Below are 20,018 nucleotides of genomic sequence, written 5' to 3' on the forward strand. Positions count from 1 at the left end.
GCTTTCACAGCAGTACCTTCCAACTGTTTTGCATTTTTCTTCTCTTTTCTGTAGTTTTATACATCCGTCCAGCTCCAGCCCCTTTCAAAATTACCTTTCAGGCGCTTCAGCTTATAACTTTCTACAAAATTTTCACAATTTTCCGCTTTTTTAGCATGGTCAGCTATCCCCATTCAGGTTTTCAGCATTCTCACTGCTGTTTCGCAGGAACAGCCGTTTCTAGTTATATCAACTTCTTAGTTCTTCCGCCGTTTTTTGGCCTTTAACTAGTCCTGCATACTTTCACTGATTCCTACAATTTTTGTATCAAAACGTTCAGCTCCTTCAGGAGATGTTGGCTATGACTTTTGGTATTTCTCACATATACTTTTTAAGACATTAAGGTTTTTGTGCAAATTATTCTCCAATTAAAAGTAATGGTAAATCCTTTCAAATCATTAAAAAGCTTCCTCCTCTTTCAAACGTAACTACTTCAGCATACTTTCAGCTAGAGACACCATTCAACCTTTAAAATGTTCACAAGACATTCAGCTATTCCCAAATGATTCAGCCTTTTCAAATGTTCAGCCAATTTTGAATTATGACAGTTTGAAATACATTAAAATGTTTGCCCCTTCTTGATTTTTATGAATGAGCTTCTTTTTCTGATATTCAACTAAATTGTCAAACAAATTCCTCTAACTTTCATACAGTTTAACTTACAGAAACAAGTTATACCTTAAAATGTAGGAAAAATTGTCATCTTTCAGCCAATGTAACTACTAAAGAGCTCACATTTACAGATTTTCAGCTATGAGCCTTGAAGCGAGAGCAGCCTTTCAAATTCTCTCACTAACTTCAATGGAGAGGTGGGTAAAATCCGTCAGAGAAAGCAAGAAGGAAGATGATTTCGAAACTGCCGGTAGAGACATATTTCTGACCGCACAGACCAGGCCCGTAACGGAAACACATGAGGCCCCCCCCGCAGAATAAGCCTGAGAGACCCCCCCCCCCCACCACCACCACATAAATAACGGATAATGTAATACAAATACCGACGGGACGAAAGCGAGGTGAAGTTAGTTTCATATTCGACATTCGTCTCACATTCGGAAAACGCTACTTTGCAGCGTTGAGTTAGGGACCGGGTGAAAATTACCCATACAATTTTGAAAAATGATGACTTTTATAATGATTTTATGACTATAAAACCTCAAACAAACAGCAGAGTATTCCAACAATGTCTGGTATACTTCCACAGCCTTTAATTTTTCAATAATGTTTTTAAAAGTGTAGCCCTGTGGGATTTTGGGGTATTTCCACAATCATTGTATTGTCATTTGGTTATTTTATTTGAAATTGTACGATTTATAATGTTAAATATGTTTAAAATGTTATATCTCAATAGATATGTTGAACAGTTAAAAAGGTTATTGTGTAAGAAACAATATGGTACATTTAATAATTTAGAACGGTACATATTTTATTGTGAAGGGTTGGGAGTGATGACGTCGTGTCTGCTGTTTTGTGGATTGGGAGAGTGGAGTGAAGGAGAAGAAGGGAGGAATGCGAAATAGGAGAATGGCGAAAGAGTTGGAAGTCCGCGTGTGAGTGTAAGAGAAGAGAACGTGTATGATATTGTTGTTTGTTGTTTTATTATCGGCGAGATAGTAAAGACACAGACATTAATTCTACGGACAAGAAGCAAAGAAAATATGCTCAAGCTAGTCTAACTTACTGTGTGTAAGCTAGCTAGCTAGCACTGCGTGTTGTATTCACTAACTCAGTGAATTAAATAGCTAGCTGTTAGCCAACCCGGCTGAATAAAGCCAGTCAAGTTTGTTGCCTGCGCGGGGACAATTTGCACGGGAGTTTCTTGTTAAAACCGTCAGAAAACCAGATAGCGCCGTGAGCTACGTGGGTGCTCACGGTTCCTCTGGCCACGTTGGAGGAAGAACGTAGACACCAACGCTCGCTACTCGTCGAACAACTGCCATCCCTCGTTGTCCTGCGGTCGGAGGGAGGTATCACTGATAGACAGACACACACAGCACTACACACGGTACCATTATTTTTGTTTGGCTCAATAGAGTGAAGTGACCATTGGTTTTAGGTCTCACCGCCCCCGAGCATCGTAACAGGCCTGCAACGGGTTTGAGTTGGGGATCGTTCTGTATGTGCCGGCCTGTGTGTGTGACTTCGGCTCGTGTATTTTGCATACGAAGTAATGTATGGTCAATGTGTTGTTGTTGCTAAAAGTACACTAAACGTGAATGTACTGGAAATTTGCAAGTGTGTATTTCATTTACTGTTAATGTGTATGTTCTTGTTGGGAAACTAGTAATAAGTAAAAGTTAAAAAAGTAATCTATAAAGCTTAATACTAGGGCATTAATTAATTAATTAAAAAGAGAGAGAGATCTCTCACTACAAGAAGAATTCGGGGAGCGCACTCCGAACACATTAGAAGACATGCTAGGGGGCGCTACATAAGAATGATAGAAAATCGCTAATCTCTGAAAATAGCATGAAATCCTTGCTAATCTCTATCTTTTTGAAAATTGTGTCAAAAAATCTCAAATATACACCATATTATTCTAATAATGTCTGGCCTACTTCCACACCCTTTACTTTTTCAATAAAACTTTTAAAAAAATGATAGCAAATCGCTAATCTCTGAAAATAGCATGAAATCCACGCTAATCTCAAAATCTTTTTCAAATTTGTGTCAAAAAATATCAAATATACACCAGATTATTCTAATAATGTCTGGTTTACTTCCACACCCTTTACTTTTCCAATAAAGTTTTGAATACAATTCAAATTAATCGCTAATCTATGAAAATATCATGAAATCTTCACTAATCTCAATATCTTTTTCATATTTGTGTCAAAAAATCTCAAATATACACCAGATTATTCTAATAATGTCTGGCCTACTTCCACACCCTTTACTTTTTCAAAAAAACTTTTTTTTAAATGATAGAAAATCGCTAATTTCTGAAAATAGCATGAAATCCACGCTAATCTCAAAATCTTTTTCAAATTTGTGTCAAAAAATCTCAAATATACACCAGATTATTCTAATAATGTCTGGTTTACTTCCACACCCTTTACTTTTCCAATAAAGTTTTGAATACAATTCAAATTAATCGCTAATCTATGAAAATATCATGAAATCTTCACTAATCTCAATATCTTTTTCATATTTGTGTCAAAAAATCTCAAATATACACCAGATTATTCTAATAATGTCTGGCCTACTTCCACACCCTTTACTTTTTCAATAAAACTTTTTTTAAATGATAGAAAATCGCTAATTTCTGAAAATAGCATGAAATCCACGCTAATCTCAAAATCTTTTTCAAATTTGTGTCAAAAAATCTCAAATATACACCAGATTATTCTAATAACGTCTGGCCTACTTCCACACTCTTTATCTTTTCAATAATGTTGGTAAAGGGTGTGGAAGTAGGCCAGACATTATTAGAATAATCTGGTGTATATTTGAGATTTTTTGACACAAATTTGAAAAAGATATTGAGATTAGTGAAGATTTCATGCTATTTTCATAGATTAGCGATTAATTTGAATTTTATTCAAAACTTTATTGGAAAAGTAAAGGGTGTGGAAGTAGGCCAGACATTATTAGAATAATCTGGTGTATATTTGATATTTTTTTAAACAAATTTGAAAAAGATATTGAGATTAGCAAGGATTTCATGCTATTTTCTGAAATTAGCGATTTTCTATCATTTAAAAAAAGTTTTATTGAAAAAGTAAAGGGTGTGGAAGTAGTCCAGACATTATTAGAATAATCTGGTGTATATTTGAGATTTTCTGACGCAAATTTGAAAAAGATATTGAGATTAGCAAGGATTTCATGCTATTTTCTGAAATTAGCGATTTTCTATCATTTAAAAAAAAGTTTTATTGAAAAAGTAAAGGGTGTGGAAGTAGGCCAGACATTATTAAAATAATCTGGTGTATATTTGAGATTTTTTGACACAAATTTGAAAAAGATATTGAGATTAGTGAAGATTTCATGCTATTTTCATAGATTAGCGATTAATTTGAATTTTATTCAAAACTTTATTGGAAAAGTAAAGCAAAGTAGCGTCTTCTGAATGTGAGACGAATGTCGAATGTCGAATATGAAACTAATTTCACCTCGGTCGGGACGAACAGGACCCCGACGCGATCAACTGAACTTTTTGGAACATTCTGAAGAGCCGTGTAATAAATGCAAGATATCAAAACTCAAGCTTGTCTTGTGAGGGAAATTTATTCAATAAGAAAAAAACGCTCAAACGGTTTGCAGGTGAATAGCCTACACATGTGCGCGTCTTTTAGCAAATCTGTGTGCAAAGTCTTTTACCACACTCTTTACATCTAAACTGCGCGCACATTCATTTTCTATGCTAAGGATGGCCAGACCTGACAGCCTCTCTTGTGACATGGAGCTTCTGAGATATGTTTTGATCAGTTTCAGCTTGGAAAATTACCTTTCAGCGCTTGCGACAGTCACGGGTATTGTCAGAAATAATTTGATGCCAGTGGCTACAGCAGGCACACTTGATAGTATGGAGTTGTGTTTTATTATTAGCGTGTTCGCTAAATCATAAATGGAGCCATTTTTTGTCGTGTCAATCTTGTAGAAAGCAATGACTGTACGTTTTACACGATCATAATATGTATATAACTGAAATACAATGACTTATTGTAACTTTGATTATGTTTTTTGTATGTTTAAATAGTCAAACACAATCGCTGCAATTGCACGATACTACTGTTGCATACGTTATCATGTTTGCTAATAATGTCAGTTATGTAATATATTTTATAATTAAGCACTTTTGTACTTTCTCTTTTTTTTTGTAGTTTCACTCCATTTCAATGTTGTCAGCTTGATAGGAAGTCAATAAAGGAGCAAGGCTAATTTTCCTGGCTCTTGGAAAGGAGGCTCTGTTAACGCTAGGAAGCACAACACAGACAGAGCAGTACAGCTGTCAAAGTATAGGCTAACGTTATCTACGTGGTACAGTAATGTTAGCTATAGCAAACAGTACAATACCTGTATCTTCTGGCAGATGAGTGCATCCTTCACCGGCTGGTCGAAAAAGAAATTTGTAATTTTGGGAAGTTTGGCATCTAATTCTGAAATTTTCTGTTTTGAATGCCGCTTTTGGGCACCGCTTTTAAATGTGCGTTTCATTTTTCCTACGCTACGCTACAGTTAGCTACCTATTTGCAGCGGGCTCGCTCCATCTGACCTACTTCGTCATGTCACGTACCTAGCTAACAAAGAAAGCACAATTAAATATACTTTCCTTTATTTTTTTATCAACTCTGGAAACACAGACAAGACAATAAGACATCCCATGTAATTCAAATTGGATAAAAAAATTAAAAAAACGGGGGGCCTGCCACGCGAGGCCTGCCCCATCCCTGCGAGGCCCCCCATCCCTGCGAGGCCCCCCATCCCTGCGAGGCCTGCGGGGGTAATCTTTACGGGCCTGGCACAGACATATAAAGGACATCTCTAGTTTCGGCAGAGTCTTAGGTCTCGGAAAATATACTTATTTTTGGGATTGGACGTATAGTTTTGCGTCTAGGTTAACTTGTTTGAGGTGTTGATTCTAGCTACATTTCTGTTATTCTCTGCCCTTAGCGCTTTAGCAATCATAGCTGCACCATCACCGTGGCAACGACAGACACGCACCAGTCTCTCACACAGGTGATTGGTAAAGCTGATTAGTGGAGTCACAAGACGGAGTTTGATAGTATTTCAACCTGATACATCATCTAACAAAGCTAAGAGCTTAAATAGCCTACAATGCGGGAGAAGCTGAAAGCTGAACTGTTAAACAGAAGAAGAAGTAGGCTAGGTAGTCGTAACAAGAATATTATAGTTTTAACAGCTGAAATTATAGTTGGGATCGTAATAGCAGTAGCAGATGTAGATCATTGAGTGCGTTTACTCGGCTTTCTCAGTAGGATTCAATGTGTTGATTGAATGAAACATACAGCAGTAAGGCCGATAGGCCTACAGGAAGACACGGCGACACTTTGTTGCAGAAGGATGATGGTGGAAGTTTTGTCTGTGGAGCATACAACGATTAATAATTTTATTGATTGGACGTGTAGTTTTGCGTCTAGGTCAACTTGTTTGAGGTGTGTATGCTAGGTAAATGTTTGTTTTTGTCTGCCTAGCTTGTTAGCTATCACTGCTGCGCCATCCCCTGCTGCAGACACGCACCATGAACGTTTTTGAAACTGCCAAAGGAGTTGTATTTCTGACCGCACAGACACATAAAGGATATCTATGGTTTCGGCAGTCTTGGAATGAAATATACGTAATTATGTGGGCAATGTAGAACAGTGGACAGATTCGATATTTGATCTTTTGTTAGTTATGGCCATTCTAGTGACGCTACTGTCATCATGGCTGCTAATAGAACGGCGAAACCAGGTCACATACGGTCTAATAACTATCATTCATTACCTAGCTACAAACAAATGCTTCGTAACTGAAGAGTATTTACTTTTTATTGGCGATATTGACAACAGAGGTTAAGGAACTTGTCTTTGGTCTCTAGATGGTCTCCGTTTTCAATTTGAAGCAGTAGATCTAGCTTATGTAGGAAATTTTCCATTGCATTCTCTCTCTAGCTTCACGCCTTCGGTTATTATTCAAGCCTACGGTGTTAATACAGTCTGTAAAAATACCACTTTGACACACTTGCAAGAAATAATCCGCTGGTTAGATGTAGCATGATCTTATTATTTAAATATAAAAAACTCACCAGGGACAACGACAACATTGGCAACCCTGCACTATGAATTATTATTTTGATGTCATCTTAAATTAAGTGTCTGAACAGGACTGGGTGTGCAGGCACACATGATTAGTTTCTCCTCCGTCTTGAACCTGAAACCTAGATTCCAGGTTAGAAATGTTGCAAGTCTGTTGCCAATGACCAACGGTTGCTACGTTTTTCCAGCAAGTTCAAGTCATTCCAGTGTTGTCCTTTTACCTTCAAATTCGTTCAACCCAGACTTCAGCAACTGGTTTTCTGCAAAGTTTTCACATTTTCCTGCAGCTCATCTTTCTGAATTTTTGACCTTATTGTTTTGCATTTTTCTTCTTATTTTCTTCTCTTTTCTTCTCTTTTCTGCCTTCATCTTGCTCCAGGTCCTTTCAAAAATACCTTTCACAGCAATACCTTCCAACTGCCAGTACTTTTGCATTTTTCTTCTCTTTTCTGTACTTTTCTGCCATCATCTTGCTGCAGGTCCTTTCTAACATACATTTCAGGCCTTTTGAAACTCCAGCAAATAATTTTCTGCTAAATTTTCAAATTCTTCAGAATTATTTCTCTTTTTGCATTTTTCTTCTCTTTTCTGTAGTTTTATACCTTCGTCCAGCTCCAGCCCCTTTCAAAAATACCTTTCAGGCGCTTCAGCTTATAACTTTCTACAAAATGTTCACAATTTTCCGCTTTTTTACCATAGTCAGCTATCCCCATTCAGGTGTTCAGCATTCTCACTGCTGTTTCTCAGGAACAGCCGTTTCTAGTTATTATTTATTTTTGCCCCCCTAAATCTTCGTCAATATTTGGCCTACATAGACAACCTAGGTGTCAAAAATTTCGTCTTGGTAGCGATTGAGTTGCTTGTATTTTTATTTACGTTCCGTTGCATGGTTTAGGCTCAAGTTAAGTTTTTGTGGCGAAAAGTGAAGCTAACGGTGGCTAATTTGCTAGCCACAGTCACTGACGTTACTAACGTCACGAAAACACGCGTGACTACCTGTAGCAGAACATTCGTTTGGCATCTGTTAACTTGGGGGATAGCTAGGCTAACTATAGCTTTACTGCAAGGCAGCTGCAGAAACGCCACAAGCAAAGAGGCCAGGGTGATAACTATTTACTCATTTTACTTTGTGATGTGAAACACAATTGTGAAATGTAATGTACAATATTAGCTTAAGGAAGTAGGCCCACATCTACTTTCGGAAAAGGTAGTCTACTATTTCACTGAAGCATTAGCATCATGACATTAGCCTCTGTTGCCCGGGCAACACATACTACAGTGGTCTATGATGCATCTGTTTTCAATCGTTAGAGTAAACATTCCTCACAAATACATTTTCGTTGTAGGATTTATTATGACATTACATTACAAGTAAACGATTTGTTGGTGAAATTATCATTACCTGTGGTTTCAAACCAGTGTTGCTCACTGCAACGCTGTAGCCTAGGCGAGGCACACTACAAAAACATCTACACAGCTGTTTAGGAAGTCAAACGGCGACAGAACATGTTCGGCACTCCCCTTACTTAAATCAAAAGTCTTTCAATAGGTGAAACTATCTGACTACTAACCTGAACTTCATTGCCACAGCCTAAACTTTGTCAATCTGTTCATGAAAATAATTAATTTCAGCCTAAACCGTACAACGGAACGTTGAATCGAATTCAACCAACGCAATCGCTACCAAGACGAACACAGCAGTAGTCTAGTACTGTACTGTAGTAGAAGAATTTACGGGGCAGCTTCTACACACGGCTATATCGCATTTTGCGTTGTTACTGACAATGATCGCTACCAGTGAGCTTTTTATGAATGAGCGATTTTCCACTAAATAAATGTCAAGCTTATTTACGTTTTTGGGGGCATATTTTCAGTTAGCAGATGGTACTGTTTGAATCGCGATTCCATCTTCTACTGCCGGTAACGCCGTAGAATAATCTTCAAAGGGGGTTCTTTATTAATGAATGAATGCAATATGAGTAGGCTAAATGCCTGAAAATGTCACGAGAAGGGAAAACTTAAAAGGACGTTTAAGTCATAGAGATTAGGTCAATTTTTACACCGGTCTGCCAAATTTATTCGTTTTGATTCAGCTATGAGGCTGCCTCTTGCAGGGGAAATGAGAAGACATCATATTTCATTCTACACTTCACTTGTATTTTGAGTTGTAAATGAGCAGCAAAAAAATATGCTTTTAAATTTATGTAATCTTTATAAATAATAAGTAGGTCCTATGCATTTTTATATAAAATATACAGAAATATCAGTTGTAAAAATGTCATTAAAAAACGGACCCCTGTGCAACCAACCCAAGCAAGCACACCCTACAATTTCTGGGGAAATTGTATCCTCTCTAGTTAAAATTGTGACACATTTTTTTGACTTAATATTTCATGAGGGAAGTTGGCGATTTTTGAATGAGAGTCAAATGGAGCCAGTTTTTTAGATCCAGCCCCTAGTGACCATCGACAGTTTTGCAATTTACGCCACATTTTTCAGCCCGGGAAGTTGCCCCTTGGCTCCATTTGAGCGCATGTGAATGACTACCGCGGCAGTGCTCGTGAAAAATAAGCAGTTCAGGGGCTAGATCTTTTTTCTGGGACACGTGCCCAAGTATAAATCTGCTGTGCCCCCGTAAAATCTCAAATTTGAGTTTTAACAATTTACTTTATTAGTCAGTGTATTAATTTAGTAAACACCGGAGACCAGCTGTCTCCGGTGTTTACCTACATCTTTAACACCTCCCTTGAGACATGCCATGTGCCAGCCTGTCTCAAGTCCTCCACCATCATCCCTGTGCCCAAAAAGCCAAGGCCAACAGGACATAATGACTACAGACCCGTCGCCCTGACCTCTGTGGTAATGAAGTCTTTTGAGCGCCTGGTGCTGGCACAACTTAAATCCATCACAGACCCTCTACTGGACCCCCTGCAGTTTGCCTACAGAGCCAACAGGTCTGTGGACGATGCGGTTAACATAGCCCTCCACTTCACCCTACAGCACCTGGACTCCCCAGCATCCTATGCCAGGATCCTGTTTGTGGACTTCAGCTCTGCCTTCAATACCATCATCCCCGCCCTGCTTCAGGACAAGCTCTCCCAGCTGAACGTGCCTGATTCCACCTGCAGGTGGATCACAGACTTCCTGTCTGACAGGAAGCAGTGCGTTAAGCTGGGAACCCAAGTCTCTGACTCCCAGTCCATCAGCACCGGATCACCTCAGGGCTGCGTCCTTTCTCCTCTGCTCTTCTCCCTGTACACCAACAGCTGCACCTCCAGTCATCCGTCCGTCAAACTCCTGAAATTTGCGGACGACACCACCCTTATTGGGCTCATCTCTGGTGGAGACGACTCTGATTATAGGTGGGAAGCGGCCAACCTGGTGACCTGGTGCAGCCAGAACAACTTAGAGCTCAATGCTCTTAAGACAGTGGAGATGGTTGTGGACTTAAAGAAGAACACAGCCCCACTCACCCCCATCACCCTGTGACTCCCCAGTCAACACTGTGGAGTCCTTCCGCTTCCTGGGCACTATCCTCTCCCAGGACCTCAAGTGGGAACTGAACATCAGCTCCCTCATCAAGAAAGCACAACAGAGGATGTACTTCCTTCGGCAGCTGAAGAAGTTCAACCTGCCAAAGACAATGATGGTGCACTTCTACTCAGCCATCATTGAGTCCATCCTCACCTCCTCCATCAACGTCTGGTACGCTGCTGCCACTGCCAAGGACAAGAGCAGGCTGCAGCGTATCATCTGCACTGCTGGGAAGGTGATTGGCTGCAATCTGCCTACCCTCGAGGACCTGCACACCTCGAGGACCCTGAGGCGAGCGAGGAAGATTGTGGCCGACTCCTCCCACCCTGGACACTCCCTGTTTCAGTCACTCCCCTCCGGCAAAAGGCTGCGGTCCATCAGGACCAATACCTTACGCCACAAAAACAGTTTCTTCCCTTCCGCTGTTGGCCTTGTAGGGGGTTAAATATTGTCCAAACAACCAAAACGAATTCCCCTATGGTTTAAAGGAAGATGGGAAACTGAATAGTGTATTAGCATGAACCAAATCCAGGTATTTGACTCTATGGGTTAAATCAGAGCAAGAATGGTCAAAGTACGGTTAAATGAAATACGCATTTAACTAGAGAGGGTACAATTTCTAGGGAAATTGTAGGGTGTGCTTGCTTGCGTCGGTTGCACAGGGGTCCGTTTTTGGATGACATTTTTACAACTGATATTTCTGTATATTTGATATAAAAATGCATACTTGTTATTTATAAAGATTACATAGATTTAAAAGAATTTTTTTGCTGCTCATTTACAACTGAAAATACGAGTGAAGTGTAGAATGAAATAGATGTCTTCTCATTTCCCCTGCAAGAGGCAGCCTCATCGTTGAATCAAAACGAATAAATTTGGCAGACCGGTGTAAAAATTGACCTAATCTCTATGATTTAAACGTCCTTTGAAGTTTTTCCCTTCTCGTGGTATTTTAAGGCATTTAGCCTACTCATATTGCATTCATTCATGAATAAAGAACCCCCTTTGAAGATTATTCTACGACGTTACCGGCAGTAGAAGATGGAATCGCGATTCAAACAGTACCATCTGCTAACTGAAAATATGCCCCCAAAAACGTAAATAAGCTTGACATTTATTTAGTGGAAAATCGCTTTCATAAAAAGCTCACTGGTAGCGATCATTGTCAGTAACAACGCCAAGTGCGATATAGCCCTGTGTGGAGAAGCTGCCCCGGTAAATTGTACAGTACAGTAGACTACTGCTGTGTTCGTCTTGGTAGCGATTGCGTTGGTTGAATTTGATTTAACGTTCCGTTGTACGGTTTAGCCTGAAATTAATTATTTTCATGAACAGATTGACAAAGTTTAGGCTGTGGCAATGAAGTTAAGGTTAGTAGTTAGATAGACTTTTGATTTAAGTGGAGTGCCGAACATGTTCTGTTGTCGTTTGACTTCCTACAGCTGTGTAGATGTTTTTGTAGTGTCTCGCGTAGGCTACAGCCTTGCAGTGAGCAACACTGGTTTGAAATCACAGGTAATGATAATTTCACCCACAAATCGTTTACTTGTAATGTAATGTCATAATAAATCCTACAATGAAAATGTATTTGTGAGGAATGTTTATTTTAACGATTGAAAACAGATGCATCATAGACCACTGTAGTATGTGTTGCCCGGGCAACAGAGGCTAATGTCATGATGCTAATACTTCAGTGACATAGTAGACTACTGTTTCCGAAAGTAGATGTACTTCCTTAATAAAATCAGCTTATATTGTACATTACACGTCACAATTGTGTGTCATATCACAAAGTAAAATTAGTAAATAGTTATCACCCTGGCCTCTTTGCTTGTGGCGTTTCTGCAGCTGCCTTGCAGTAAAGCAGTTAGCTTAGCTATCTCCCAGAAGTTAACGAGCTGCTAAACTAATGTTCTGCTAGAGGTAGTCACGCGAGTTTTCGTGACGTTAGTGACGTAAGTAGCGTCATTGACTGTGGCTAGCAAGTTAGCTACCGTTAGCTTCACTTTTCGCCACAAAAACTTAATTTCCACTTAAACCATGCAACGGAACGTAAATCCCAATAGAAGCAACTCAATCGCTACCAAGACGAAACTTTTGACACCTAGGTTGTCTATGTAGGCCAAATATTGACTGAGTTTTAGGGGGGCAAAAAGAAATAAAAATAATAATAATATATATGTGAGAGAACAAAGGTTGTGCCCTTGCCGAAGGCAAAGCACACCCAATAACATTGCAAATGAATGAAATCAATTACAAGGCAAACATGTTACAATATGAAAGCTTTAAATCTTACCTACTCTACCATGATCATTGTAAATCAGAGAGAAAGCAAGAGGTGAGCAAGGAGTAGGACAGTATAGGACTGAGGGAGAACTGAGGAGAAAGTCTCAGGAGATGAAGAATCCACAGAACAATGCATTACAATTCCCTTTATACACAAGGACAACCAATCAGACCACATCTTGAATGGGGTGTGAGGGCCATCAAGTTGAGACCGTCCAGAAACTCCAGACTTTAGCATATGAGAGGTGGGGGCAGGTTTGACACCCAGCCTTACAATCCTCCCTCTTGGACACAAAAGCACAGGCAAAAGCTGCAGTGTTCATCGTGTGATAACCTGCACCCATAGGAAAAAGGAACTTGATTGCAGACAGGTCAGCATTGAGAGTCTAATGGTCATGGCTGTTTGCTCAGAGGACCACTTTTGGATCATGGCTATTGCTCAGAGGATCACTTGGAAGAACCTTTGTATTGGCATGCAGACGTGCCCTTGGTTAGCATATTCCTGCTACTTAAGTTATTGTCCTGTTACAGCAGAACACAATTGGAGCACAGCACTTGGTTAACAAAGAAAATTGTAAAGTTTGGAGTGACGTTTGGAGTGGTCTGGGGTCTGAGAGAGTCGGATTGGATACAAATGGAAATTAGTGAGACAGTGTCCTAAAACTCAAATGGAAAAAATAGGTGAACAGCAGTCCTCCCTTTTGATAGATGAGAGGTACACAAACATATCATCTAGAAGATGAAAATGGCAATTAAAACAAAAAAGTGTTCTTGGGTCCAAAATAAACAAAACACAAATTACACAGCAATAATAAAATAAAATACAAGTTATACCAATCTACATTTACAGGTCAGGAACCATTGTGAGTTTAGCTAAAACCTAGAACATTTACCACCAACTCTATAAAACACACAAAGGTACATACTGATCCACAATACCCAATACTCATCCACACAAAACTCATGGATGGACAAACCATATGCACTATGCATATGCAGCTAAAGGAACTGGAGCAGCAACAAGTAAACTGTCCCTAACGAATCTTTGAACTACAACAAAGACTAAACACAGGGGTAGTAATACAGTAGGAATGAAGCAATATCACAATTTGGACCTGAATTAAGTAAATGTAAAAGATAGTTGGAATTGCATGTAATCACGTTAAAAAGTTCAAGGTTTGTTTGTCTTGATAAAGGCTCAGCTTATGCTGCATGAACAATGGGGGAGGCCTACCCTTTCCCAGATCCCAACATTTGGACTCAGTGTGACCACTTCTTAGACAAGCATGACAAAATCTAACTTTGTTGTTAGCATAAAACAAGCGTGTGGGTTGAATAGGCATATTTCTACCAAGTTCCCAACATCGCCTTTCGGTGTGTCCTTGTCTTTTACAGAAGTTACACTGTATATGAGGGGGCTGCTTGGGTTTTACCTCTGTCGCCATTTTTATGGCAGCAATGCGTGGCGGATCAGGAGCACGACGGTTCTTTGTAGAACGCAGTTTGGGGATTTGCGCAACAATTCCACTGTCTGTGTCTGAACACTCAGTAGAATGTGAGCCAGCATGGCTGGTCTCTTCACTGTCTTTGTTAGCGGTGTATTGCCTTGTGGCACAAAAAGGGGTCGCTGCTTTGAGGACAGAGTTGAGAAGACATTTGCCAATTAAATGTACAGTAACCTTCAATGTTTGTTTCTTTTCTGCTTTCTTTTTATGGACTCCTACAGTTCGCCAATGTTCAATTATTTGAGCTAGCGTAAAATCAGTTTTAAGACCGTTCTTGTCTTTCTTGCTCAATTCAGATAACGTTTGGTTAACGTTAACTTCTTCCCATAGGTTAACCCTTGTGTTATCTTCGGGTCATTCTGACCCATCAGTCATTGTGACCCACCGTCGTATTGCGACAAATTTACCGCATACAAAGACAAAGTGAAGCATTTTCTTTTAACAGCTAGGCTGTCTCAGACCCCCCACATTGCAAAGGTTAAAAGAAAATTATTTTAATTTGTTTTTGTATTGGGTAAAATTGGGTAAACACAACGATGGTTCGTTATGAACCTTTGGGTCATGTGACCCGAAGGCAGCACGAGGGTTAAGTAATTTGTTAACTTCAGTTTCCCATTCCATTTTTTTTTTGTTCTTTTTATTCAGGAGCTAATATCAGAAACTAGTAATAGGCTTCTACCAACAGAACCAGGCGGAACACAATTAATGTACATTTGTAAATGCTTACTCACCGCACCATGGTTTGAAACGCCGGTATACCAAACTGTAACTGAATTGCTCGAAACATATCACGTAGTCGGGGTCACCAAAACTGTAGGGGGTTAAATATTGTCCAAACAACCAAAACGAATTCCCCTATGTTTTAAAGGAAGATGGGAAACTGAACAGTGTATTAGCATGAACCAAATCACGCCAATACCAATAGAATTCCAGGTATTTGACTCTATGGGTTAAATCAGAGCAAGAATGGTCAAAGTACGGTTAAATGAAATACGCATTTAATAACATTGCAAATTAATGAAATCAATTACAAGGCAAACATGTTACAATATGAAAGCTTTAAATCTTAGCTACTCTACACTCACAGAAATATTTAAGCCTAATCTTTTAGATTTATGTAATTTAATTGCATATAGAATTTCCATTCATTTACATTACATAGTTTGAATTTAAACAAACTAATAAACGTAATATGATTTGTATTTGTCAATGTAATAAAATGTATTAGTTTGAAATGCATAAAAGCAGGTTTATGTAAATAAAAACTATTTGTTTGAAATGCATTATAGGCAGGTTTACAGGATAAACCCTATTTATTCAAAATGGATAAGATGCATGTACTTTTTATTAATACCCTAAGGATTTTAAATCCCATAAAATTTACGGTAAAAAACTGGCAGCTGTGGTTGCCTGAAATCTACTGTAAAAAATATGGTCGAAATGTTCTTCTGTTAACAGTATACTTAAAAGTGAACTGTAACATTTACAGTAAAAACTGGCAGTTTTGGCAAATACTTTTTTATTTACATGTATTCATTATTTAAATACCACAAAGTCAATACATACTTTGGACGTTGGCTTCAGCTTGCAGAACAAACATTTTGAATAATTGCAATCTTTACCAGAAAGCCACACATTCAATAACCTTAAGACAATGCATTCTACAGAATGGATTAATGAACCAAATTCTTGGGTTAGGGTTAGAACTTTGTTATGGGCAGGGGTGAGGGGTTCGGACAGACCTTCCCCAACTGCTAAAAAAAATGATAGGAAACACTGCATAAGTACACATATAAACATAACTATTGCTATAGCCATCCTTTTCTAAGCCAAACACTGCAATCTAAAGGAAACCCCAGGCCCATTCCAACCTATTGAGTTTACAGGCTTACGATAAACAGCCTGCTGTGAAAGCATTTAGGACACACAATATGCTATAACTTATAACAGTGATATATTCTCGGGCTAAACATATTTTTATGCATCTTCACCCCAACTGATGTTCTGGGCGTTGATGGTTGTTTGTTGTGTGGTCAAGGCCAGAGGTAACATCTGACGCACTCTCCCTAGTAGGCTACATAACTGTTGGCTGCTCAAATACCAAACCATTAGTACTATAGCATAGAATATCTTTTCTAAGTTATTTTTTTTTTACAATGACAATAAAGATATTCTATTCTACTAATGGTACGGTACTATAAGGAATGAAGAAAACCATAAAATACATAAAAACATGTCTTCACTGTGGGAATCTGAAGCCAAGAGAAAGAGAGAGTTGAGTATTGGGGGGTCAGTGGTTAGGGAAGCGGACTATTAATCTGAAGGTTGCCGGTTTGATTCCCGATGTGAAAAATGACTATGTCCTTGGGCAAGGCACTTCACCCTACTTGCCTCGGGGGAATGTCCCTGTACTTTCTGTAAGTCACTCTGGATAAGAGTGTCTGCTAAATGTCAATGTATTGCACTACTCAAGTCATTTTTTGATGAAGAAAAGAAAATCTAAGGAGACCTGTTGCTAAAGACTATAAAAAATCCATAAAAAAACAATGTGCCAAGATTTTTGAACAATGTATCTACATATATATATATCTGGTGAAAGCTGTAGCATGGGCCAACATAATTATGACCATGATTCGTCATTAGGCTCCTTAACATCACTGCAAAAGAGCTGCAGTTCCTGTGCAGACAGGAGAACCTAGCAGAACAACCATCTCTCAAACTCTCCATCGTAGCCAAAGCCCACCTGAGAGGTCACGACAGCTAGCCAGACTCGTTAGATCAGAGAGGTATATTAACATCGCATCGTTTGAGTATCGTAAAAGTCGAGACTTCAGGACCCCGGGTTCTGGACTGGATGGAGTGCTACAGAGATGGCGTTCTGCTAGGTTCTCCTGTCTGCACAGGAACACTGAAGCTATGTAGGAGTGTCTCTTTTTAGTACAGGTTTACTGTGCAACACTAGTTCATGTGTGTATACATATATACACACATGGAATAGTAAAATTCTAATTGTCTAGAGCTGTACTGTAATTACAACTCTAAAACACTGTACTGGTTGTAACAAAACCAGGCTGCAACACCACTCAGTCCTGGAATGTAGAGTCTACAATGTACCATGTTCTCTACTCATACTGGAACAGAAGGGAAAGAAGGGGTGGGGGGGAGAACGATACGGTCTCTTCACTGGCATAGCTTAGTTTTACAGCTATGAGCCTTTCTTGACAGTTCACCCGCATCCAGCTCCATGATGATCTTCTGAAATGTCTTTAACGTGTAGCGGAGCTTTGTAGGGTACTGCCTGTTCAAGGTAGCCATAATTCTAGTCAGAATATGAGTCTGATACCGCTCCGTTGGGCTGTGAGTATGGGGCGTATTTCAACCGAACTCGGAAAAAAATGCCTCTTCGCTCAATTGTATAGACCTACAACCAATTAGAACAACGTAGTATGTTGTTTGTTGAAAACTAATTCAACCCAAGCGCTCTTTGGTGACGTGGTTGATTACGTTTCTGTTGATCATCTGTCCATCATCATATAAAGCCCACCCTGACAATTCGATTGGTCCGAACAGCTCTTGTTCGGACATAGTTTTTCCCCAACCGAGCGACCCCAGACCCAACTTCCTGACCACATTTTTTTGTGGGCGGGGTAAGTTCGGCTGGCACCCAGGCTATGTTCAAGGCATAAAAGAGCCCAAACAACATTGCAGAAGCAAGTGCTACACTCTCAAGATCTTGAAGCACCATCACACCCTCGAGGACTATCCTGACGTCAGAGGGTTCACTGCTGGCAGTGTCTTTCACGACATAGATCCCCACTGTCGTTCTCTCTATGGCACTGAGGAAATCGTCTCAGCCATTTCCTGGTGAAAAGAACATACAATGCAATTATTTAATGATAGGTTCAGCATTTTGTCACTTGGCTTGTAAACAATCCAACAGGGTGATCATTTATACCTTTAGCAAGGACAAACTTTATCTTATCTGAAAATAGACAAAACACTTAAACAAATCCACTGTTTATGACCTCTTACCCAGGCAAAACCGCTGCAGGTCGGAAGGTATGTTTTCTCTCCTGTGTGTGTGTTTGAATGTCGGTCTGTATGTGTGTGAACACATAACAAAAACTACCAGACCGATTTGTATGAAACTTGGTGAAGGGGTGTAGCATGGGCCAACATAATTATGACCATGATTCTTCATTAGGCTCCTTAACAATCACTGCAAAAGAGATGCAGTTCCTGTGCAGATAGGAGAACCTAGCAGAACAACCATCTCTCCAGCTCTCCATCGTAGCCAAAGCCCACCTGAGAGGTCACGACAGCTAGCCAGACTCGTTAGATCAGAGAGGTATATTAACATCGCATTGTTTGAGTATCGTAAAAGTCGAGACTTCAGGACCCCGGGTTCTGGACTGGATGGAGTGCTACAGAGATGGCGTTCTGCTAGGTTCTCCTGTCTGCACAGGAACTGCAGCTCTTTTGCAGTGATTGTCTCTTATGTATGCACAAGAACACTGAAGCTATGCAAGTGTCTCTTTAGTACAGGTTTACTGTGCAACACTAGTTCACTCCAATGTTAATACTTAGCTATAAAAATAGCATTTGCATTCGCCTGACCCACAGCTGACTTAGCTAATAGTTAATCCTAAATTTGGAGTCGGGAAAACCTACACATTTGTATATATAATTTGAACAGTACTTGCTACGAGTCTCTATCTCAGGCAACATACTCTAAGTTCCTATTTTACTGACGCCAGCCGCAAATTATCCACCCTATCTGAAGGTTCTAGCATCGACCATGTGAGACTTAGAGCTAGCTATCAAACTAGACGAAAATGTTTGGTATCATGACGGATTTACTGGATTTGATTTTTAAAAATAATGTAGTACGGTATTAACTGCACAAGTAAAACATAAGTACGCACACGGATTACTAGCAGATAAATTGGATGACTGCAGATATCTTACCGTTACAGAGCAAAAGTCACGATCCCGGCAGGCAGAGCTGATTTGAAATGGTGGAAAAGAAAAACGGTTGGGAAAGCGCGAAATCTGACGTCATTTCCACCTCAAAACGATTTCACTTCCCGAAAATTGCATGTAAACCAATCTCATACGTTTTAACCACTTGAATCTTGCTTGTTTCACAGTTGACCATATTTAAAACATTTTAGTATGTTTTAATTGATTATGTTTAATATATTTAAGAATTAATAGACTTATGCTAATTCTAAGACATTTTAATGAATACTTTTTGAGACAATTACTATTTAAATAAAATCTAATAGATGTAAATACTTAATTATAAAATATGCCATGATTAATTTCTGTGAGTGTACCATGATCATTGTAAATCAGAGAGAAAGCAAGAGGTGAGCATGGAGTAGGACAGTAGGACAAGGGAGAACTGAGGAGAAAGTCTCAGGAGATGAAGAATCCACAGAACAATGCATTACAATTCCCTTTATACACAAGGACAACCAATCAGACCACATCTTGAATGGGGTGTGAGGGCCATCAAGTTGAGACCGTCCAGAAACTCCAGACTTTAGCATATGAGAGGTGGGGGCAGGTTTGACACCCAGCCTTACAGCCTCTTCAACAAGGCCAAGGGACCACACTGACTCTAATGACTTCCTGCTTAAAACACACTGCTTTTTTTCACTGCATTACAAAATTGTATCTTGTACATTTGTATTTTTTGTAATATTTGTATTTTTGTATTTTTATATTGTAAATTACGGCAACTTATATTTTATTTTATTGTATATTTTATTTAATTCTAATTCCACTTAGTACTGCTAGTTTATGTACCCTTAGTATAGATAGTCCACATATTTACATTTTAGGTCCCTGTGTGTTTATTGTATGCACCTTCCTGCCAAAGCAAATTCCTTGT

This window comes from Osmerus eperlanus, chromosome 13 (assembly GCF_963692335.1).
Source record: "Osmerus eperlanus chromosome 13, fOsmEpe2.1, whole genome shotgun sequence".
Classification (NCBI taxonomy): Eukaryota; Metazoa; Chordata; class Actinopteri; order Osmeriformes; family Osmeridae; genus Osmerus; species Osmerus eperlanus.